The sequence below is a fragment of the Homalodisca vitripennis genome, chromosome 5, assembly GCF_021130785.1.
Source record: "Homalodisca vitripennis isolate AUS2020 chromosome 5, UT_GWSS_2.1, whole genome shotgun sequence".
In the NCBI taxonomy this organism is placed as follows: domain Eukaryota; kingdom Metazoa; phylum Arthropoda; class Insecta; order Hemiptera; family Cicadellidae; genus Homalodisca; species Homalodisca vitripennis.
Window position 1 is genome coordinate 184,318,043 of NC_060211.1, and position 16,786 is coordinate 184,334,828.

Sequence of the window (16,786 nt, forward strand, 5' to 3'; positions counted from 1 at the left end):
TTAAGTAGTCAAAGATGTGAACGAAATAACTGAATGGTAAAAGTGGGTAGATATTAAATACATTTGTATTAAAAATTTTTTTGGTTGAGCTAATTTAAGAAGAAAGGTAGAATAATTTTATGGAAGATCACTCATACGAGAATAGATTGCCCTGTGTCGCCCAGGTGCGTAGAGAGTGTGGGTTATTGTTAAGCTGTATAATAAATACTGGATGCGATACCAAGTGATTCTACTAGAATGAAAGAAACAAAAGAACGATCAAGTGTAACTTATTTGAATTGAACAGGAAGTGGATGTACTTAGTCTGGTTAAGTTTCTTCACTTCACTCTGTACGTTTCATATTGTTTAGTAAAAAAGTATCGAAAATTAGTTCTGAAGGTGATTTTAACTACTGTGCTGGAACCAGAGAAATGATCATGATCGTATTTTGCAGGTACTCACCGAGAGATCAAGGACACTTCTAGGATCAAAGCCGGGTGCAGAATCACCAGATGCTGTTGAGGGCGGAGTTCAAATACCGTGATGACAGCGCCTTTACCGGCTTTGTGGCCGAGCTGGAATAAATTAAGAGGCTTTGACAGTGGAACTGCCGCCTGAGATATGCTCCTGTCTTTGTGTCCAGGAGTTAGTGGGTTGTGATGCAAAGTAGGGTCTCGGCCGGCGCGTGGGGGGACATGTTCGCATGCCTTATTGTCCATTCCTCGGCTTCTTCCCCACCGATGTAGGAGTTTTAGTGGCATAAAACTGCTTAAAATGTCAAGCGTGGCCTTGCAGAAGCAGTAGAATGGATCCATATTATTAATTTAATATGATATGAATTTAAATGGATGATTATGAAATCTTTCTGTAGTTATGTATGATCTATCATATTATTGTAACTGTACAGAATAAAATATTGAGGGAATCAATTAGGTACACATTTCGTTCACCCTTAATTTTTTCTTTTACTATTTATAAATATAAGTATGTCATCAAGCGTTTTCAAATGGGTTTTCAATACCTTTCATTTTGTCAGTCTGTGGAATATTCTCCATAATTAGAGATATTATATGGTTGGAAACAGATTGAGTACAAGAAGTGACAGTAAACATAAATTTCAGTGTAGCGGGTACAGCGGTTATTGCGAGATGACCGAATCAAGAGCATCCAGCGTGGCTGCTGCTTGGATGGGTGACCGCTGAACGATCCTGTCCTTACAAGCAGTACGCCTGCCCGGCTATTGGTGGTGGTTTGGAAGTCAACGTTAGTCCCCAGGTTGTGTTAGAGAGGGCTTCTTAGCCCTAACTTTGCCTGGTAAAATAAGACTTCTCGAGGTAGTGACGAGCGAGTTGGCAGATCACCTAAAACAAGACATTCTTACTGTGACGAATCTGTCACCTATGAGGAAATAATAACTACTTCCTAGTTAAAGAAATTTTCGGTACTTTGGGATTATACCGACCACACCCAGACATGAATCGTTATTTGACATTTTGCTTCTACTGATTACTAGATTAGCGTAGAACAATATTTCGTCAATATAAAACAGGAATTGTCTTATCGCAAACCCCTCCCTATCCTCAGACAGAGGTCAAAGTCGAGCGGTCTAGTAGATAACGTGATTGCAGTCTCGCCGCCCGTTCAGCTGGTGCGTCGCTTTGTACTTCCGTGTTTTACCCGTACATTTCTCCAAATACAAAAATTCAACAAAAACAAACATTACCAAACAAAAACTAAACTCTTTATTGAAAAAAAACACTCAAAACTTGTTTTTATTCTTGATCACACTCCGCCACCCAAAATGCGAGTGCCTCCGGCCATCAGCGCGGGCTTCGGCAGCCCCGCGCTGATGTCAACGAAAGAAAAACATCCCTCGAGATAGTACCTATCAGTAAAATATCAAATTCTAGAGGGGCTGATCAGAAATATAAATTAAATTGTAATGGAAAGGCAATTATGTACCGTGCAAAAAACTTAAATAATCATGTGATGCCGTGCGGCCTGCCGTAATCGGGATTCTCGAGAAAGATAAGATAACAGCGACAACAATACCGATCATAATACCTGGAAATGCTTGTAAGTTTGTAATTTTGTAATTAAAGAGTTGTTTTTTCGTTCTATCATGTTTGTTTCTATAAATTTATATTTTTGTGTTCTTCATGCGCGTGTGGTCGGTATAATCCCAAAGTACCAAATTTTCAATGATTGCTAATTTTTCTAATGACCAAGGAGGAGGGGTTTTAGTAGGATTTTAATCTTTTAGCTAAACCCGGTATATTTACGTTTATATCCACGTTTGTGGAGTTATACATAACCAATATACATAACGTAGCTATTGGCTGGAAGGGTTGATTAAATGCGAATATTGAGTTAAGCTCCATTTCACTTTCCGATTGGTACTGCTTCTAGAATCAGACACTGGTTCAGATTGACTATGGAAATCTGGTGTCCAAGGCTGTCTGAAGGAATCCATGTAACGTTGAAGAAGCTCGGAAAATGAACTCTGCATCGTTTTGACTTCAGAGAATCTTAGGCTACAAAGAAGCTCTGTCTCAGGTTACCCAGCAGCTACTCAGTGTAATGTAGATGAAGGGGTATTGTCATTGTTCCGTCAGGTGCACAATTCAGGAGCATGATGTCCAAGACACGATCCCAAAACACAGCGGAGTAACCGAGTTTTCTACACATAATACAGCTATGGTGGGAAGGGTGAATTCAGAGTGAACATTGAGTTTAGATCTTATGTAGCCTAGCTGTTTCTGATGTCAAAACAAGAGAGATGTTAACGTCGGACCTTTTCCATAGATGAACAATTTAAGATGTACAGAGATGTACCTTTACGCAAATACGTTTAGGATGTATAATTTTAGATCGTCGTAATATGAAGTATTAGAGAAATCAAACAGAGCAGAGGTTAATTTAAGCACTTTTAGCGAGGAAGTTGCAATGGTTGGATATTTGACAGTAGGCAATTCTCATTAGTTACCACAAGATAATGGAAAAGAGACATATCCCCATATCCCTCCGCGAGATACGGCCCTGGGTGTGAGCTAATGTGGGAGGCGATCCACACACGGCTATGTGGTGACATGAGCACTCACTCGTGACAGTACAGACGTAACCACACTACTGTCACTACCGCCACCCTCACTACAACATAATACTGTGGGGAAGAACAGATCCCCCATATCCCTCCTCGAGATACGGCCCTGGATGTGAGCTAATGTGGGAGGCGATCCACACACGGCTATGTGGTGACATGAGCACTCACTCGTGACAGTACAGACGTAACCACACTACTGTCACTACCGCCACCCTCACTACAACATAATACTGTGGGGAAGAACAGATCCCCCATATCCCTGCTCGAGATACGGCCCTGGATGTGAGCTAATGTGGGAGGCGATCCACACACGGCTATGTGGTGACATGAGCACTCACTCGTGACAGTACAGACGTAACCACACTACTGTCACTACCGCCACCCTCACTACAACATAATACTGTGGGGAAGAACAGATCCCCCATATCCCTGCTCGAGATACGGCCCTGGATGTGAGCTAATGTGGGAGGCGATCCACACACGGCTATGTGGTGACATGAGCACTCACTCGTGACAGTACAGACGTAACCACACTACTGTCACTACCGCCACCCTCACTACAACATAATACTGTGGGGAAGAACAGATCCCCCATATCCCTGCTCGAGATACGGCCCTGGATGTGAGCTAATGTGGGAGGCGATCCACACACGGCTATGTGGTGACATGAGCACTCACTCGTGACAGTACAGACGTAACCACACTACTGTCACTACCGCCACCCTCACTACAACATAATACTGTGGGGAAGAACAGATCCCCCATATCCCTGCTCGAGATACGGCCCTGGATGTGAGCTAATGTGGGAGGCGATCCACACACGGCTATGTGGTGACATGAGCACTCACTCGTGACAGTACAGACGTAACCACACTACTGTCACTACCGCCACCCTCACTACAACATAATACTGTGGGGAAGAACAGATCCCCCATATCCCTGCTCGAGATACGGCCCTGGATGTGAGCTAATGTGGGAGGCGATCCACACACGGCTATGTGGTGACATGAGCACTCACTCGTGACAGTACAGACGTAACCACACTACTGTCACTACCGCCACCCTCACTACAACATAATACTGTGGGGAAGAACAGATCCCCCATATCCCTGCTCGAGATACGGCCCTGGATGTGAGCTAATGTGGGAGGCGATCCACACACGGCTATGTGGTGACATGAGCACTCACTCGTGACAGTACAGACGTAACCACACTACTGTCACTACCGCCACCCTCACTACAACATAATACTGTGGGGAAGAACAGATCCCCCATATCCCTGCTCGAGATACGGCCCTGGATGTGAGCTAATGTGGGAGGCGATCCACACACGGCTATGTGGTGACATGAGCACTCACTCGTGACAGTACAGACGTAACCACACTACTGTCACTACCGCCACCCTCACTACAACATAATATTGAATCATCAGCCATTCTTCACGCTGCCGGGCGACCCAGCCTCAATGTTGTCGAGCACTTGCCCAACTTTCCCTGGCGACAGGCGATTCTTTCACCGCCACGCACGCGCTACAAAATACATTATTCTCATCTGGGCCATCTTGGTGAACAGAAATAGATCGTTTCGTTTGTAAAGACTTCTACTGTAATTAATACAAGTTTAAAGCCATTATCTGTGTTACAATTCAGTTCTATCGCCCCATGAACACATTGAAATTCATAACTGGTTAAAATAGCAGTACGCAATAAAAAAAACAAGAATACAAAGTTATTGTACATTAAAATATTGCAAGAATGAATTATCAAGAATGAGATATATTTTAAAATAAAAATAATAAATAATAAACATATGACATAAGCTAACAGAGTGAAACAGTCAGCATGTGTGTAATCCGCATCTTAGGAGCCTAACACCATCAAAGAAGAACTCCAAGACCAAACCTGTGATGGCCATGCTGTAGTTATTCGAGCGGTGGCCAGTCGCAAATAGACTTCTGGATGTAGTTTCTTTCAACACCAAAATGTTCAAACCAGTTCTGATCTAAGTCTATTGCAACGTCTGCCCAACATACTATTAATTATTATTATTAGCCTACCTTTTAAAATAAATTTTAATTAAAATTTTAATTATTTTAATTTAAAATACCTTTTATTAATTAAATATTATGGCAAAAGATGTTAGTGTCAATGTAACATCATAAAATGGGGTAAAGTAATCTAGTAAACAACATAACCTGGTCATATTATCTCCCATCGATAGTTATTAAAACACAGTGGCCACATGAATAGTGTATGTTAGTGTGTAGGCCTACTAAATGTTTATACATTGTTCATATTGTATAAATTAACCACAGTCTAGGTTATCCGGTTCAATCTGCTTGAAAAATTATCATCTAGAAATTTCGCTCTCGATGTGGAGACATCTTTAGTAAACACGTGCTAATCCGAAACTAGCAGTAATAAATATCTACTTATACAGGTGAGTTAAGGGGGCGGCAAAGCTGTTTAGTGATTTGCTGATGGCTAACCGATCTACTAGCAATATGACCAAACCAGGATCTACAGGTTTTCTTTAACATGGGCTGCCAGCTTTTCGATAATTTTACGCTGTCTTCTTTGTTAAACTTATATTCGCTTTAGGCGATTATTAAAAAAGGTGCAGTTGGAAGTAGAATTTCCGATATCTTTGTGAGTATTCCTTTCAATAATACAGCTTACAAAGAAAAGCAACTGAAGGAAACTGAAGTCTAAAGTTATGGCTGGATGGATACCAGACAGGGTTATCTGCTTCGCTGTTATCAGTCATGGTCATTAGAGATAAGCAAATCTAGCAGCAGCAAGACCCAGCGCGTGTATTTTATCAGTCACGTGATCGTAATTCGCTCACTTTAATTGGAATGTGTTGGAATTAATAGGTTCATGTGCATTTAAGATTTTGTGTTCCCCATTTCATCTGAAATTGAAACTATGAAGACTTCAATATAGCAGTTAAATAAGGACCCAGATACAGACATCCTCCGTTTTAATAAGAATTATTTTGATATTCTTATAATTGTCCAATCTTCAGCACTATCTTTAGATATACAAGTTCACTTATAAACTTAGTATTTTGCATCAAACTTCAATTCTACACAGGCATGTCCGAGTTCGATTATGGTGTATGCCCATCTATAGTAATTCCTCACAAGATAGGATACGCCCCATGGCCTCCAAGCTACGGGTAACGGGTGTTGGAGTTATTTACTTTATGGCAAAAGTTATTTTAAGGCAGATGTTTAGCTAACCTTATCAGGAGATAGAAGAGAAAATGCATGAGATTTGTTCCGTGACACGGTCTAAGACGCTTCTACCTTATTTTATAGCTATATTAGCTCCAATATTCCATTTACCTTGCAATATAATATACTTTGATTACAGTCTACAATTAGATTTTCATTATTAGAACTTCCTTCATTTATTACCTTGATCCGATTTTTAATGATAATTTGTTAATCTCGAACATTACATTATATTTAATGACGACTTTGATTTTTCCAAGAAGAAGACCCAATTTCTTGATGTTTTAGTTCTGACTACGATTTCACACTATCTTGATATGGTATTCTGGCAGGAACTCAAACATCGCTATAAAACCCGACTCTCACTTGTCACAATATGTAACCGTCACAATGTTGACCTCTCAGTTTTCGCGGATGATGGTGATAATAGATCCTCTCCAGCACTCCAGCAGCTCCAGAGTGGAATGTCGAGCAAGGCCGGGACTCCACGTGCAGCTAGAACTCCAGATGGTCCCCACTCGCTCGTCTATTTTTTCCCCGACACGTCTAAACAGACCAGAGTTATTTCATCAAACGGGACCCTCGTGTAAATCTGGTGTTCTAAAACTGTGGCCAGTCAATTGTAAGTAAATGATACGTTCACGATGGTAAGTGGAAGTGCTGCGTTTGCCGTGCAGTGTTCAAGGCCTTTGAACTAATGAGTCATCTGAGAATTTAAAAACTTTAAATAATAATATATTAATATATATATAATAATAATGATGAAGTATTCAAGTTAATATGTATACTCTGACGCTAATATGGAATTTTATTAGGTGAAAATAAAAAGAAAACATTGATGGCTATGGGTTGGTAATACTCAGTTTAGTTTTAGAATCCGTGTGTTGTGTGTATTCGTAAAATTTGTGTTTTATGGTATACAAATTTAAAATTTTGAGCAACTAATAGAAATAAATCAGGGGACGTTACAGTGATATAAAAAGTTAAAGATAGTCATGTTTCATTTATTGCAATTAGTTTAACAATTACTAAGGAAATTTATTATTATTATTAAAATCATATGTAATTTGTGCAAAAAGGTGATCTTTTTAACTTTTAAAAATTAATTAAGGTACCATCGATCTTCTCTTTTTGAGCGGTTTTTATGTTTATGTTTTTCTTTTTTTTAATTTCAAGCGTTAATATTGGTCTTAGAATCACATTGAAACCAGGAAACCATTTTGGATTACGATCCAAATTCACGTGACGTTTCTTGCTTGTGGCGATCTAAAGAACAAATCAAAATCACAAGAGAGTTTTTAAATTCTCTATAACATACAGAGTGTCACTGAGCAACTAAAATTTTTAACTCGAGCTCATAAGCAGTTTTATCACATAATAACAATTAATATTGTTTAGTACATGCACTTTAAAATTTGAATGATCTCCTTTCCTTTCCAATTAATTAAAAAAAACTTGGTATCGTTGGATTTGTAATGAAACTTTTAACTAAAATGTTATATTATGTTCTTTTTTAATATGTCGTTGTTTCCATATTAACGCTTAAAGATTTTAAGATGCCGCCATTTTTATTGTAAAGCTTGGTAAACATCAATACTTTTACTGTAAATTAGGCCTTTAGGCTTTAAAGTACGTACCAAATTGCAACTCAATACAAGCAGTTCTCAAATTAAAAATGAATAAATGAACATTGTACAATAGTGGCCATTAGGGTAATTTTTGAAAGACCGAATATGATATTTTTATTTGTTTCTGGTCCAGGAATAATACATGAATATTATGGTAGAGGGTTCTGGCACACTCTGTACATCTTACAGGACATGCATTCAGTTCAGAAGCTGTTTCTAATTGCTGTATACCATACTAATGTAGTAAATAAAATATTTGCACATGCCAATTACCATTAAGATTACTTTTGACAATCTTATATTTATTATGTAATGTTTTTCGAAAACTACGCTGTCAGAGAACAAATACAAATGTTTTTGTTAAAGTGTATTATTGGCAATGAAGTATTTGGACGCATAATAGGTTTTTGGACATTTTTGCATCGTTATTTTTGCAAAAATAGAACACTACGTTTCGAGAACTGTAATCTATAGTCTTCTTCAGGTGTCAAAAACCTTAAGGTATAAGATTTGGCATTGCGAAAAACACTTTTACGTGATGATGAACTCACCCAAGTAATAGATAACAACAGAGCCAGTTGTGTCAAAAATCCCAAGTATATATCTGAGGACTTAGGGTATCGAGAGCAAATTTAGTTCAGGAATGCTTTTACTCAGCTGTGGAGCACTTGGCCTGATTTAGTAATTTTTCTGTTGTCAGATGTGTTCTGTTTTTATATTAAGGTTATGTTAGGCTGTTTATATAGTTAATGTTAGTCTACGTTTTGCTTGACTATTTTATAGATAAATATTTTTTTGTAGATACCCAAATGGCGGCTCAAAGTAATATATGATGCTAGACTCTCGTAAATGTGAATTTATTGTTTTTTTTTTTTTCAATTTACTAACTGGCCACACTACTTGTAAAAGTGGTCAGTCAATTTCCAAAAATGATAATGTTATAATTATGTTTATATTGATTGGAAGTAAATTCATTTATTCATTTATTTATTTTTTCATTTTTGACACATTTATAGTTAATAATTTATATTATTATAATTTGACCTTTGTCATACATGGACTATGTAACGATAATAAAAGATGATTGAGTGATAGATGAACTTTATTAAAGGGGAGAACTAAAAAATACACAACATATTGAGATGACCTTCTTTTACCCACGGGGTATAGAGGGTGCATATACGCAGGCTCTTCAACAATCTTTTAATGTTTTATAAATAATAACTTTAATTCGCAAAGGTTTTGCCTTCACTATTCACATCTCAGGCCCATTACGGTTGTCTTGTGTCTACTATTGCATACTATACGAGCGGTGTTTTCTCCGCTCGTCTGTAAGTTATGGTCCTGATGTAAATTATCTGCCTCCTACGTAGATCCTCAGTCGCGAGTGTGTTGGTGCGTGTGCCTGCGCGTGTGTACGAGTGTTTATGATATTGTATTCCTAGAATCACTGGCTGGCGTCACCCACCCTCAGTCTGTTTGCCGTCTGCCCAATCCACGTGCGCTTTATAGAGCTATCAAAGAACGACGAGGTTCCAAGGTGATATAGCTCCATGGTGAATGCTCTAGTTGACTTTCCCGGTCAGAGGACATTTGCAAAACATCATATGTTACTCTAGATGTTCAATAATTGCGTTGGACGAAGAAAACCTTAATATATGTCTTATGCAAGGAATTTCAAAATGTACAAATAATACACATTTGATGCACAATAAGATCCCACAAAGAAGCTTACAAAGGCTTATAAAACCATCACAGTTTTATCGTTATTTGAGGTTTTATATTCTACGAAATTATAATTTACTTTGTTTCCAGCAAATAAAAAAAGACTAGAAGTCGGGTGTCGACCTTATCCACTAATGCCTCCGGCCACCAACGCAGGGCAGACACCTCTGGCGAACGAAGTACCATCCCTCGAGTTAATGTCTATGACATACAGAATTAATTTGAAAATGTCTGGTCATAAATTTCTGATAGGGCAATCACACATTGAAATGTATACAAATCTGTATTAGAGATTGAATGGTTCACCCAAAAAAGACTCCCATAGCGCTTGCTAAATTTTTTATAAATTTAATCAATAAACAATACTTATGGGAGAAAATATATAGAACATAAGTGGAATCGTTAAAGCACAAGTAAATTTAAAATGTCATTTTTCAAGAAAGGGTATTCTAGAGGTCGGCACTATTAATAAGTGATGTTTATGGATGCCATTTAAACTTCAAGCTTAGAAAAAACGAATTTATATTCCCAAGACTAATAATTTATGGTTCGTAGTACTCTATAAACCTTAGGACCCTTAGTTAATCAATTTGATCTAGAAAAGCGAAAGAATCCTGTTAAAAGTAAAGTCAAGTAAAGGTGTCTTATTTTACCAGGCGAAGTTAGGGCTAACAAGCCCTCTCTAAAATTTAACCTGGGGACGGTAGATAGATGATATGTTATAGCTGTTACAATAAGAGTGGAAGATTTGAAAAGAAGAAAATTTGAAAGGGTGAAATATTTGAGGTTCCTTCGGATAAGTTATGCCCCACCAAACAGTCACTTAATAGGTGATAAAATTGCTACTAAAAAGTATTCTATCATTGCAGACCCAGACGTTATCACATTTTCGAGATATAAAATACTATAAATCGTTTGAAGAAAGACCTACGCTACTAATATCATTTTTACAAAATAATAAGCATATACAGGGGTGGTTTAGCATACAATCTGAGGAGAGGTCACTACAGGGGTCATCTGGAGTATATGAAATATCCCCTTAGGGTGGAAAGGAAGTTAGAAGTCACCCCTCTAGAAACGTTTTAAGAATACGCGTCTTAATTCAAGTTTTTAAGCATTTTAGAGTTTAAAATCACATTTAATTAAACTAAAACTAAAAATGATTTGAGGGCGGGTAATGACCCTTGTGACCCTGCCCTTAAGTCTAGCACTGATTCTATATGTACAAAATCTCACTTTGATAGTGATGGCCAAAAGAACAAAGAAATATTTTTGAAACAATCATTAATATCCTCTTGGAAACGATATTCGAGGTACAAAATTATCCAAAACCAAATTATTTCTGCATTAAACTTTAAATACACTGAGGTCACAAAATGGGGACATCCCAGGGAGAGGCCATCAGGTCTACAGGACAGTGACGTGCGTGGTGTTGTAAGTATGATTTAATCCAGCAAGGACCTCAGGAAAAGAGTTTGTTTATGAAATCACAAGTTGCAAATAGGAGGTAAGTGCAGGCTGTCAGTGAACTAGGCGGGAGAGATAAATAGCAAATAGACAAGTAATAAGCGGTATGTACGATGCAGTGTGAGGCACGAGGTATATGTGAGGACGATGACACCCTGAGACATTCTTGGACTGCCAGTACTCGGGCGGTCTGTCCTTCTTTATCTGTCCTTCTACACTATCCATATCTCTATTTTCTAATAGACATGGTTTGTTGCCGTACTTATTGCACTACTATCTTGGGTTTCCTAGGACTCAAACGAGGTTTGTTGTCGTACTTACTGCAACTACTATCTTGGGTTCCTATGACTCATACGAGGTTTGTTGTCGTACTTACTGCACTACTATATTGGGTTCCTAGGACTCATACGAGGTTTGTTGTCGTACTTATTGCACTACTATCTTGGGTTCATAGGACTCATACGAGGTTTGTTGTCGTACTTACTGCACTACTATATTGGGTTCCTAGGACTCAAACGAGGTTTGTTGTCGTACTTATTGCACTACTATCTATTGGGTTCCTACGACTCAAACGAGGTTTGTTGTCGTACTTATTGCACTACTATCTTGGGTTCCTAGGACTCATACGAGGTTTGTTGTCGTACTTAACTGCATTACTATCTTGGGTTCCTAGGACTCATACGAGGTATGTTGTCGTACTTATTGCACTACTATCTTGGGTTCCTAGGACTCATACGAGGTTTGTTGTCGTACTTACTGCATTACTATCTTGGGTTCCTAGGACTCATACGAGGTTTGTTGTCGTACTTATTGCACTACTATCTTGGGTTCCTAGGACTCATACGAGGTTTGTTGTCGTACTTACTGCATTACTATCTTGGGTTCCTAGGACTCATACGAGGTTTGTTGTCGTACTTACTGCACTACTATCTTGGTTCCTACGACTCAGACGAGGTTTGTTGTCGTACTTATTGCACTACTATCTTGGGTTCTAGGACTCATACGAGGTTTGTTGTCGTACTTATTGCACTACTATCTTGGGTTCCTACGACTCAGACGAGGTTTGTTGTCGTACTTATTGCACTACTATCCTGGGTTTCTAGGAACTCATACTAGGTTTGTTGTCGTAATTATTGCACTACTATCTTTGGTTCCTAGGCTCATACGAGGTTTGTTGTCGTACTTATTGCACTACTATCTTGGGTTTCCTAGGACTCATCGAGGTTTGTTGTCGTACTTACTGCATTACTATCTTGGGTTCCTAGGACTCATACGAGGTTTGTTGTCGTACTTACTGCACTACTATCTTTGGTTCCTAGGACTCATACAAGGTTTGTTGTCGTACTTATTGCACTACTGTCTTGGGTTCCTAGGACTCATCGAGGTTTGTTGTCGTACTTACTGCACTACTATCTTGGGTTCCTAGGACTCAAACGAGGTTTGTTGTCGTACTTACTGCACTACTACTTAGTGGGTTCTCGAGGTTTGTTGTCGTACTTACTGCACTACTATCTTGGGTTCCTAGGACTCATACGAGGTTTGTTGTCGTACTTACTGCACTACTATCTTGGGTTTCCTAGGACTCATACGAGGTTTGTTGTCGTACTTACTGCACTACTATCTTGGGTTCCTAGAACTCAAACGAGGTTTGTTGTCGTACTTACTGCACTACTATCTTGGGTTCCTAGGACTCAAACGAGGTTTGTTGTCGTACTTACTGCACTACTATCTTGGGTTCCTATGACTCATGCGAGGTTTGTTGTCGTACTTACTGCACTACTATCTTGGGTTCCTAGGACTCATACGAGGTTTGTTGTCGTACTTACTGCACTACTATCTTGGGTTCCTAGGACTCATACGAGGTTTGTTTACGTACTTACTGCACTACTATCTTTGGTTCCTAGGACTCATACGAGGTTTGTTGTCGTACTTACTGCACTACTATCTTTGGTTCCTAGGACTCATACGAGGTTTGTTGTCGTACTTACTGCACTACTATCTTGGGTTCCTAGGACTCATATGAGGTTTGTTGTCGTACTTATTGCACTACTATCTTGGGTTCCTAGGACTCATCGAGGTTTGTTGTCGTACTTACTGCACTACTATCTTGGGTTCCTAGGACTCATACGAGGTTTGTTGTCGTACTTACTGCACTACTATCTTTGGTTCCTAGGACTCATCGAGGTTTGTTGTCGTACTTATTGCACTACTATCTTGGGTTCCTAGGACTCATCGAGGTTTGTTGTCGTACTTATTGCACTACTATCTTTGGTTCCTAGGACTCATCGAGGTTTGTTGTCGTACTTACTGCACTACTATCTTTGGTTCCTAGGACTCATACGAGGTTTGTTGTCGTACTTACTGCACTACTATCTTGGGTTCCTAGGACTCATATGAGGTTTGTTGTCGTACTTATTGCACTACTATCTTGGGTTCCTAGGACTCATCGAGGTTTGTTGTCGTACTTACTGCACTACTATCTTGGGTTCCTAGGACTCATCGAGGTTTGTTGTCGTACTTACTGCACTACTATCTTTGGTTCCTAGGACTCATCGAGGTTTGTTGTCGTACTTATTGCACTACTATCTTGGGTTCCTAGGACTCATCGAGGTTTGTTGTCGTACTTATTGCACTACTATCTTTGGGTTCCTAGGACTCATACGAGGTTTGTTGTCGTACTTATTGCACTACTATCTTGGGTTCCTAGGACTCATACGAGGTTTGTTGTCGTACTTATTGCACTACTATCTTGGGTTCCTAGGACTCATACGAGGTTTGTTGTCGTACTTACTGCACTACTATCTTTGGGTTCCTAGGACTCATATGAGGTTTGATTCGTACCTAATGCTAGTGTCTTGGGCTGCCAGGACCATGTGGCATCAATTCCTCCTTGTATATCACTTCTCAAGCTGTTTTCTACTAAACAAGTTTTTTTGTACTACAAAGTTGTAAGATGATATTTCTGTCACTGTCAATATTCAAGCGAATTACTTTCCTGGTAGAGAATTACACCTCAGCTAGTTATTCTTGAGACCCAGGTTCGAATCTCTATATGGGCCTTTTTCACGGTAACGAATATTCTTATGAGACTAGCCTGGTTAAATTTGATAAACAAATCTTAGGGTTAAAAGTACTGATAAAAGTGAGTTATTAGTGATATTCAGAAAAAAAAAAAAAAAAAAAAAAAAAAAAACTATACAAATAAAGAAATATGACTGGGTATATTGTGTTTTGAAAGATTCCTATTGATGTAATTATCAATCTTCACCACTAACAAAGCAATTAAGAGTCCCCAACGGTATATTGAACTTCCTCTTTACTTGTGTTATCAACGAAGATATATAATGGAATTTGGATAAACTAAAGATAAATGAGAGCAAGTTTTTTTGACAATAAATAGCCCCAGAATTAATCATAGTAAATGGGGGCTTGAACATTTACTGCGTAATACAATTTATTGATTAATGGGTAAACCCAGTCTATTCCTAAACATGAAGTCTATTTTTTAATAAAAGCCTAGGATAATTGTTATTTCCTAAAATGATAACTAAAGATTATCATGTCACCATTATTACCGAAGACACTTAAGTTACAGGTGCACTCAGTGTTATTATTGTTCATTACATATTTAACTTAATTTAAATTACATTACAAATAATATTTATTTTTCATACTTGTTCTACTGCAAGGATGAAGAAACACCAACAAAATTATAAATAGGTTTTATACGCTTATTAAATATTGTTTCTGGGCTTCTTCAAGTGATAAGTCTAAAACTCGGAAACAGAATCTCTACATAAGTAATCTTAACAGTAGTAGAATTGTAATTTATTAAATCGTATTCAAATACTTATATACGGTTTAATTCATTAACTCACTAATACAAAAGTATATCAGAATATTGACGATTCCAATAAAGTAACAAACTATCTGGGTTAGCGGTGTTTTAAAGAGTTCGCAATGAATTCATGATGAAAGCCCAAATCCCGTGGGGCTATGGATTGGTCTTGTGCTAGCAGGAACATCAATAATGCAAGGAGCTGCTGTACTGACTGGACTGTTCCTGTACAACTCACTGCAGCATTGCAACAGAAATAATGTTCCTGCTGTGTTTTACTGAAACACTAATAGTAGGCGGAACTCTTACGTATTCTTCCTGTAACAGGTGGAGTGGTCAATATTTACTATACATTAGAGGGATATTTATAAGTACAACCTACTACTTATTGAAGGAAGTTTTTAATCTCCCTAAATTATTGACAACTAAAAACTGAATAAATAGAACATGGAAAACTATTTTAATCCGGTTTCAGCCAACGAGTTACATGTTCGTACTATGCATAAAAAAAGAAAAATAAGTAAATTGCTTAAAGTGTATCTTTTGAAGAATTTTACATTTACAGAAAAAATCAGAGTACAGAAAAATAACGCATATTCAAATATTAAATTTGTTGAAAATGTTGCGTTTAAGTTATTTTGGGGCTTTAAATTTATAAATACATTTGTTAGGACCAAATTATGTAGAATCTTCACCATAATAACTAAAAGTTTTTCAGAACTGAAAATAAAAAATAGGATCTAAAAAATTTCGCCGAGTCAGTAACTAAATTTAAATATCTTTAACAACGATAGATTGATAATTTAATGACTTACATAGCCTTTGATTTAAGTAAGCCTGAGTATTTATCATTAAATCTAGATAGATTACGTTTGCAAAAAAAGCTGACATCAATAACTGTTGCTACATAACGTTTTATAAACAACATCCTTATATATTAACAAGTACTTGAGAAATGTACTAATAAAGTGTAGGGTTGCATGTGCCTGTAGCAATAAAATACAATTTATAAAACTAGGTCTTTCCTGTTTCATGATATGTCACTGATACCCTGTTAGAATACTAAATTTCTTGGATAGTTTGCACTTACACTTCCTATACAAATTGTGAGGTAGTTCGTGTAGAAACTGCGCGTATTAATGCTTCTTCTAATAGTATGTTAGACGAGAATTGTCTTACCAGCCATCTTCACAATCTGAGTACTGAAGATTTCCTCAGATGCAACTCCATGAGCTTCATCTCCAGTCAACTGTCAGATGTAGTCCGTTAGACGAGAATTGTCTTACCAGCCAATCTTCACAATCTGAATACTGAAGATTTCCTCAGATGCAACTCCATGAGCTTCATCTCCAGTCAACTGTCAGATGTAGTCCGTTAGACGAGAATTGTCTTACCAGCCAATCTTCACAATCTGAATAGGTACTGAAGATTTCCTCAGATACAACTCCATGAGCTTCATCTCCAGTCAACTGTCAGATGAAGTCCGTTAGACGAGAATTGTCTTACCAGCCAATCTTCACAATCTGAATACTGAAGATTTCCTCAGATGCAACTCCATGAGCTTCATCTCCAGTCAACTGTCAGATGTAGTCCGTTAGACGAGAATTGTCTTACCAGCCAATCTTCACAATCTGAATACTGAAGATTTCCTCAGATGCAACTCCATGAGCTTCATCTCCAGTCAACTGTCAGATGAAGTCCGTTAGACGAGAATTGTCTTACCAGCCAATCTTCACAATCTGAATACTGAAGATTTCCTCAGATGCAACTCCATGAGCTTCATCTCCAGTCAACTGTCAGATGAAGT